The sequence below is a fragment of the Hyperoodon ampullatus genome (genome assembly GCF_949752795.1).
Source record: "Hyperoodon ampullatus genome assembly, chromosome: X".
NCBI lineage: Eukaryota > Metazoa > Chordata > Mammalia > Artiodactyla > Ziphiidae > Hyperoodon > Hyperoodon ampullatus.
In genome coordinates this window covers 82,715,009-82,723,566 of record NC_136913.1, presented here as the reverse complement: position 1 = coordinate 82,723,566, position 8,558 = coordinate 82,715,009, and the positions used below count along the sequence as shown (strand labels likewise).

General features: G+C 40.9%; 1 pseudogene across 1 annotated transcript; it reads left to right on the top strand.

Annotated features, from left to right (window-relative positions):
- The first annotated feature begins 246 nt into the window (after positions 1 to 246).
- LOC307069743 (spermidine synthase-like) lies at positions 247 to 1,128 on the top strand (annotated as a pseudogene). Its single transcript has one exon. The product of its transcript is annotated as a spermidine synthase-like (transcript).
- The last annotated feature ends 7,430 nt before the right edge of the window (positions 1,129 to 8,558 follow it).

Sequence of the window (8,558 nt, the reverse complement as noted above, 5' to 3'; positions counted from 1 at the left end):
TGTTAATGATAAGAAATGGCTAGGAGACAAAAAGATACCAAAGGCTTCTGCAAAGAGGTTTCGGGTTTCGCCCCTGCAAGCAGGCTCCGCCCCGCCGGTGGTGGTAGGGCGCGGGCGGGGTTAGCGCGAGGCGCGGGCGCTGGGTGGGGCTGGTCCCATTGTGCTGCGGCTCCGCGCTGCCTGCAGTCCCGGGCCGTAATCCCGCTCCCCCGGCCTCGAGTCCGCCCGCCCGCCAGCCTGCCAGCCATGGAGCCCGGCCCCGACGGCCCCGCCGCCATCTGGTTCCGCTAGACGTGCAGCCCATGGCCCGGCCAGGCCCTGTCGCTGCAGGCGGAGCAGCGACACCATCAGCGCTCGCGGTACCAGGATATCCTTGTCTTCCGCAGTAAGAGCTACGGCAACGTGCTGGTGTTGGATGGCGTCGTCCAGTGCACAGAGAGGGACGAGTTCTCCTACCAGGAGATGATAGCCAACTTGCCCCTATGCTGCCACCCCAATCCACGCAAGGTGCTGATTGTCGGGGGCGGGGATGGGGGTGTCCTGCGGCAGGTGGTGAAGCATTCCTCCGTGGAGTCCGTGGTCCAGTGCGAGATCGACGAGGATGTCTTTCAAGTCTCCAAGAAGTTCCTGCCGTGCATGGCCGTTGGCTACTCGAGCTCAAAGCTCATCCTACGTGTGGATAATGGTTTTGAGTTCATGAAACAGAACCAGGATGCTTTCGGTGTCATTATCACTGACTCCTCAGACCCCCTGGGCCCTGCTGAGAGTCTATTCAAGGATTCCTGTTACTGGCTCATGAAGACGGCCCTGAAGGAGGGTGGCATCCTCTGCTGCCAGGGTGAATGTCAGTGGCTGCACCTGGACCTCATCAAGGTGATGCGGCAGTTCTGCAAATCACTCTTCCCGGTGATGGGCTATGCTTACTGCACCATCCCCACCTACCCCAGCTGCCAAATTGGCTTCATACTGTGCAGCAAAAATCCAAGCACCGACTTCCTGGAGCCTGTGCAGCAGCTGACGCAGAAGCAGGTGGAACAGATACAGATGAAATACTACAACTCTGATGTACACTGGGCACCCTTCGTCCTGCCCCAGTTTGCCCGCAAAGCCCTGAATGATGTGTGCTGATCCCAGGTGCCGCTGCCGGTTCCGCCCAGGACCTCCGGCCAGCGAGTCTCCAGGGTGGCTGGACGCCATCAACCCTGGACGAGACTCCCGCAGACTCGCTTCCCAATCCAGTGTTACAGGCCCCAGAATGCTGCCCGGCCTGCCCTGTTAGGACTGTCTGTGTGGCGTCCAGCTTGCAAGTTTATACCAGGTGCCTACAGCACCATCTCCACCTCTGTCGCCCCTCACTCACCAAACACGTGTATCTAGAACAACAATGAGAACAAATATTCTGCCAATATTAGGAACTCAATGCAAGACGTTTGTATACTGTTTAGTTTTGAGTATGCAAGAGCCTATTTTGGGGGAAATGGCAGTTTCTCCTCTAAGCCATTTGTAGCTGAGAACTTCATAGTAGAGTTTATGTCTTGGAGGAAGAGAGAGTATTTTGATGAGCTACAAACTGGCTATTCACTAAGAAGCTAAAGCATAAATTAGTGTTAAAGTGGTGGGTCATAGGGTAGTATATCTGAACCCAGAAGTTGAAATTGGGGCAGAAGTAGTCTCTCTCTCACTATTCCCTTCCTTCACTTTAAGTGAATCTCTTGCCTGCTATAAAAAGAACGGCAGGGCTCAAGAAATGGAAAGGAGAAACAGAAGAAAACCACAAAAATGAAACAGGCAAGAGTTTTCCTGAATGCTCTTCATTCACTCAAAATTAGTAGAGTAAAATTCAAGCCCCCTGAATAATAATTAAGGCCCCATTTGCCTAGATTCCAAATATCTGAAGCTTATTTGAGTAGGCGTGTGTTATCTAGCACCCATAAGAGCTATGGGATGGAGGTGGAAATAATCCTCTTTGATAAAGATAAAAGATCTTGAGAAGGATTTTCCAGAGAAGAGGCCCATTCTAGATCTTAAGTCTGCCTTGGGCTCCAGAAAGCTAAATGTAGAATGTTGTGGTAACATACTTGGTCATGTACAGCTGTGTTATATAAACACCCTCAATTAAATTCTGACTCACTTTTTGTTTTCTCCCAAACTTGTATAATAATGCCAAATGCGTAAACATTTATGCCTGGATTCTCTGAGTGTCTTGTTGGCTTTACTTATGGCAAATGTTTTTTTAAAAGGAGGTGGAAGGTAGCAGTGATGGGGCTTGGAAATATGTGCTACCTAGGAACAGGCTCTCTGACCCTAGCTAGGATTGAAAGTTGGTGTGCCTCCCAACACCTACTAGGTGATCAGCCAAATCTGACCCTGAAATTCTTTCACAATCCAACTACAAGTGTTCTGGTATACAATTTACACACTGCCTCATTGGATCTTGCCTTTCTTTATGGAAACTATGCGAACACCTACATTTCTTGCTTGAGATGTAGGTATAACCTTATACAGGCTTAGACATTGATGTAACAGTAGAGATTATGAGCTATAACCATTTTGCCCACTAAGTACTAGAAATCTTCCTTGGAATGTGGAAGAGGAAGACTCCTTGATTCATTCATCAAATAAGTATTTAAAACATGACTGATACATGCTATTGGGTTTACAACTCCAAAATGCATCTTACAATGTTTTTTGGTAATTAGAGATGTTATAAGAAAACACCTTTTTTTAAAGTTATAATGTTAAAACAATTATAAAGACAGAAACCAACACTCACTCAAAATTCAGTTAGTTAAACTTTGTCAATAAATGCAATTCTATTTTATAATATGGTATTAAAAAGAATGAAAATATAAATTGTATGTAAATGACATGGATTGTGGGGTTGTGTTTAGATTTTCTTCCTTATGTGTTTAGGACAGGTAAACAGTTTCATAAGTTTTCTATTTTGTAACAATAGCTGAAACTAAATTGTAAGCTTCAAAATTGCCCTGGTTTTGCTTGACTAAAAGGACATGTAATAAGGGTTTGTATGTAGAAGTCATAAACCAAGTGATTAAAACATACGATTAGCAAGACAAAGTCATCTAGTTCATGTTCCTATTGGTCAGCAATGTTTATTAATTCTCCACTGCATGCTAAACTTTATTGGACATTCCTTTTGAAAAAATCTTCAGTCAGAAAATGGACGAAAATGTTTAAATTCACCTATGGAGGCTAGATCATTGTAGGTTTGAAAAAAAACAAAACACTGTACTATAAGTTCACTAAATGAAATTTGTGCTACCTTTGGTTAGACAATTAGTAGAGAAGAAAATAAATGAGAACTCGGATTTGGGACACTCTCGCCATTCCTGTGACCTGATTAATCTCTTATGCAGCACTCATTTAAATAATTTGCACACACTAATTTTAGATCTCTAAATTGCTCATACTTTGTATGTAGAAACTGATTATGATTGTCATATCCGTGAAGTGACACAGGACTAAGAAACTTCAACTCAGATCTCAAAATTAGTAGGCATGAATTAATTTGAAATCTGCTTATCTCAAAGTAGCTCCAGTGGTCCCAATGTATGTGAATTTATAATATTGTATGATTAACGAAAGAAGCCACTGGTGACCACATCAGGGATTGAAATAACTGAAGAGGGCAAAAATAAATCTATTCTGTTTTATTGTAGAAGTTTTGGGGTACCATTGGAGGCAGAGATTATTGAACTGACCATTCTAGAATATAAAGAAGAGTTTTGTGCACAAACCACTGAGTCAGCAGTGGTTCAGTGGTTTCTTAAACAGAAAACAAAACGAAGAAATATGTATTTAGATGACCAGAATCCAAAATCGTGTTGAATTATAGTTAGAAATTTTAAGAAAACCAGATACCCAATATTACTATCCTAAAATTGTATTTTATATTTTGCCCTGTGAAATCTGAGCTTTGTGGAAAGTTTCTTAAGCGAAGTACTGTTTTAGTCTGCTTGGGTTGCTATAACAAAAGACCAGACTGGGTAGCTTATAAACAACAGAAATTTTTCTTACAGTTCTGGAGGCTGGAAGGCAGAGATCAGGGTGCCATCATGGTGGGGTGAGGGCTCTCTTCTGTAGACTTCATGTATCCTTGCTTGGTGGAAGGGTCATAGGGTCTCTCTGGGGTCTCTTTTATAAGAACACATTTCATTCATCAGGGCTCTGCACTCATGACCTAAGCACCTTCCAAAGGCCTCACCTACTAATACCGTCACCGTAGGAGTTAGGATTTCAACAAATGAATTCTGAGGGGACATGAACATTCAGACCATAGCAGTTGCCCTTCCAGTCTTCCTAAGAGTTGGTACCTTCTGAAAGTGGGAAAACAGATGTACCATGATGACAAACAATGACAAAATTTGTGCCTTAGTTTACTGTTTCCACAGTGTACTGCTGAATCTGGACCTTTAGTTAATACGAGGACGTCACAGTCCCAACTGGGTGGAGTAATTCATGTCTAGTGATGAAACAGGCCTCCTGAACACTGCATTTTCACTTTTTGAAGGGAGGTCTTTAGACACTAAAGCCAACTTGGAAAAAAATACTTTCTCAGTCGATTTCACCACAGAAATGATTGTAATGCTAGTGCATAAATAGACAAGGTGGAGTAAAGAATTAGGGCATTTAAATAGCCAGCCTGGGCAAAAAGCAAGTTTATTGGCAGAGGTGGGATGGGGTGGTACTTTTTTTTCACAGTGAAAAGGAATTATTCAGATTAGATGCTTCTACTGTTCAACTCTTACTTCATATTGCATTCAATGTATTGACCTTTTTTTTAAAAATGTTGAGCCTTCTTTTACTTTATTTATTTTTATTTTTATTTTTTGTCTGTGTTGGGTCTTCATTTCTGTGCAAGGGCTTTCTCTAGTTGTGGCAAGCGTGGTCCACTCTTCATCGCAGTGCACGGGCCTCTCACTGTCGTGGCCTCTCTCATTGCGGAGCACAGGCTCCAGACACGCAGGCTCAGTAGTTGTGGCTCACGGGTCTAGTTGCTCTGCGGCATGTGGGATCTTCTCAGTCCAGGGCTCGAACCCGTGTCTCCTGCATTAGCAGGCAGATTCTCAACCACTGTGCCACCAGGGAAGCCCAATGTATTGACTCTTAGTCCTTTAAATCTGTGTCTCTTAGCAAGGATGACAAAAGGTTTTGCTGACAGGTAACCTGATCATTATGGACCAAATGTTGGTGTCCCCTCCAAATGTGTATGCTGAAGCCCTAAACTCCAATGTGGTGGTATTTGAAAATGGGGCTTTGGGGAGGTAATTAGGATTAGATGAGGTCATGAGGGTGGGACTCTCATGATGGGATTAGTGCCCTTATAAGAAGAGATACCAGAGAGCTTGCTCTCTCTCTTTTCCTGTGCACACACAATGAAGAGGTCATGTGACCTCACAGAGAGATGGTGGCCATCTGCAAACCAGAGAAGAGGCCTCAGAATGAAACCTACCTTGCCAGCACATTGCTCTTGGAGATTCTAGCTTCCAGAACTGTGAGAAATAAATTTCTGTTGTTTAAGCCACTGAGACAATGGTATTTTGTTATAGCAGCCTGAGCTGACTATGATAGTTCTAAATACCTGTTTCTTTCAATGATGGTATAAAGCCTTTCACTGCTTTTGGTGGGTTCCTCCTCTTGAAATGATACTGCCTTATAGTTAGAGAATAACTATCCTTGTATGAGTTCCAAACAATTAAAAGTACCTTATCATAAATTTTGCTTCATAAGAAACAGTTTTACAGTTTGGTACAAGTGCATTTGAGATATCTGCATTCCAACAGGAGGTGCTTCCTCTCAGCCTGTATTTTCCTTCTAATTGAAGTGGCAATTAAGTAGTTCATTAATGGTCATGCCATAATCATAGACTTATATAAGGGATCATAAAGGTCAGATTGTCCAGCCCTTTCATTTTACTTCTCCAAGGAAGTAAGGATGAATGAAAGAATAACTATAGCTTTATTACCAAATGACATTTAAAAAAATGGTGATGCAAGTGGACCTTTAAAAAATAAAGGAAACATATAGGAAGACAAAAAGTGTATAGAGAATACTGATAGATTTAGGTTTTATATTTATCTTCTTAAAGAGAAATTGAATCCAACTTTGGACCCATCTACAATTGGAGCTTCAGAAAACATGTTTGGCCTCATCTTATCTTTGAAATGAAAGCTGCTGTCTTCACTCTTGAACCAACTGAGGGTACAAAGATGCATTAGAAAATGTGATAATTGGTGGGGTTGGGTTTTGTGGGTTTTTTTTTTTTTTTGGTATAGTCCTTTTATTTCTTTAAAATAGGAAGCAGGTATATTTTGCAAAACTCATAAGAACTATGAGGTTGTTTTACTCCTTTACTGAACAGAAGCCACCTGCCACAAATATACATTTTGGGAATTATTTTGATATGAGTTATGGGAAATAGAAAACAAAATTTTGTACAGTAGAGGACATAACTTTACAGTAAATCTACAGTTGTCTTATAGCTATTCATTAAATGTTTTGAGTCTGTTTTTAATTCAAGGATATCTTTAGGATCTAGTTTCTGAAAACAGTCTCAAATTACCATCAAAATGTCACTGGGCTACACTATGTTTTCCCTGTCAAGGAACTCTGTGAACCCTATTTAATTTGCAGCTATCTTAATAGAATGTGTTGAGTAAAAATTAAGGATTATTATTATTATTATCACCACCACCATCATCACCATCATTAATTATGTTAAGAGGAAACCTTGGGAGGCATAAGTGACCTGCTGGCAAGGATTACCCACTCTGGAGTGTGCAGTGGATCAGTTTTGCTCTCAGCAGGAGGCAGCATTATAATCAATATAAATTGCCCGTATGGGGTTTAAAAGACACTGTGATACATGAAAGAATGCTCAACATCATTAATCATTAGAGAAATTCAAATCAAAACTACAATGAGATATCACCTCACATCAGTCAGAATGGCCATCATCAAAAAATCTACAAACAATAAATGCTGGAGAGGGTGCGGAGAAAAGGGAATCCTCTTGCACTGTTGGTGGGAATGTAAATTGATAGAGCCACTATGGAGAACAGTATGGAGGTTCCTTAAAAAACTGAAAATATAACTACCATACGACCCAGCAATCACACTACTGGGTAGGTACCCTGAGAAAACCATAATTCAAAGAGTCATGTACCACAATGTTCATTGCAACTCTATTTACAATAGCCAGGACATGGAAGCAGCCTAAGTGTCCATTGACAGACGAATGGATAAAGAAGATGTGGCACTTATATACAATGGAATATTACTCAGCCATACAAGGAAACGAAATTGAGTTATCTGTAGTGAGGTGGATGGACCTAGAGTCTGTCATACAGAGTGAAGTAAGTCAGAAAGAGAAAAACAAATACCGTATGCTAACACATATATATGGAATCTAAAAAAAAAAAAAAAAAAAAAAAAGGTCATGAAGAACCTAGGGGCAGGACGGGAATAAAGATGCAGTCCTACTAGAGAATGGACTTGAGGACACAGGGAGGGGAACGGTAAGCTGGGACAAAGTGAGAGAGTGACATGGACCTATATACACTACCAAATGCAAAACCGATAGCAAGTGGGAAGCAACCGCATAGCACAGGGAGATCAGCTCGGTGCTTTTTGACCACCTAGAGGGGTGGGATAGGGAGGGTATGAGGGAGGGAGACACAAGAGTGAAGAGATATGGGGATATATGTATATGTATAGCTGATTTACTTTGTTATAAAGCAGAAACTAACACACCATTGTAAAGCAATTATACTCCAATAAAGATGTTAAAAAAAAGCATTAATAAATAAATAAATAAAATAAAACCCAAACAGATTAAACTCAAAAAAAAACAACGACAACAACAACAACAAAACACTGTGACAATTAAGTTCACCAGAAAGACACGGAAAGTTTTGGCGCTTATTGTAAACCACGGCTCTGTGAACCTTCTGCAGATTTCATTGACTGCAGTGTCTAAGTTGGAAGATATAGCAACTATTTTCCCCCATGCTCTGCAAAAACTGTTAACTGGCTTTTGTGTGTGTGTGGGGTATAAAACATTCACTGAGTGTTTCTCATATTCTACTGAGTCAATATTAAACTGTACTTTTCTATTTTTGCTAATAGTCATCGTCATGAAAACATTAGTCTTTTTAAACATTTTCCCATATGTTCATGGTTCAGTTAAACATTCTCTGCCCTCTAGGAAATTATAGCTTAAAATAGTATCAATATTTCACCACTTTATGTCTCAACAAACCTTTTGGATTGAAGTTCCCCAAAGGCCTTGACTTGACCTTTACATAAATAAATGTGGACAATGGATACAGGGGTTTGCAAAATACAAAAAAGTACTATTTTTTATAATCCCATAAAGACCTTGTTTGTTGCTGTCATTTGAGAACAGGGCAACACATTGATTTAGCATATTTAATAACTTTTCACACAAAGAGGTTAGAAAGACTTGAGCATCAAGGGAATAACCCAGAATAAATACTAAATCAGTGTTTCTCAAATGTTAATGATGATATCAGTCT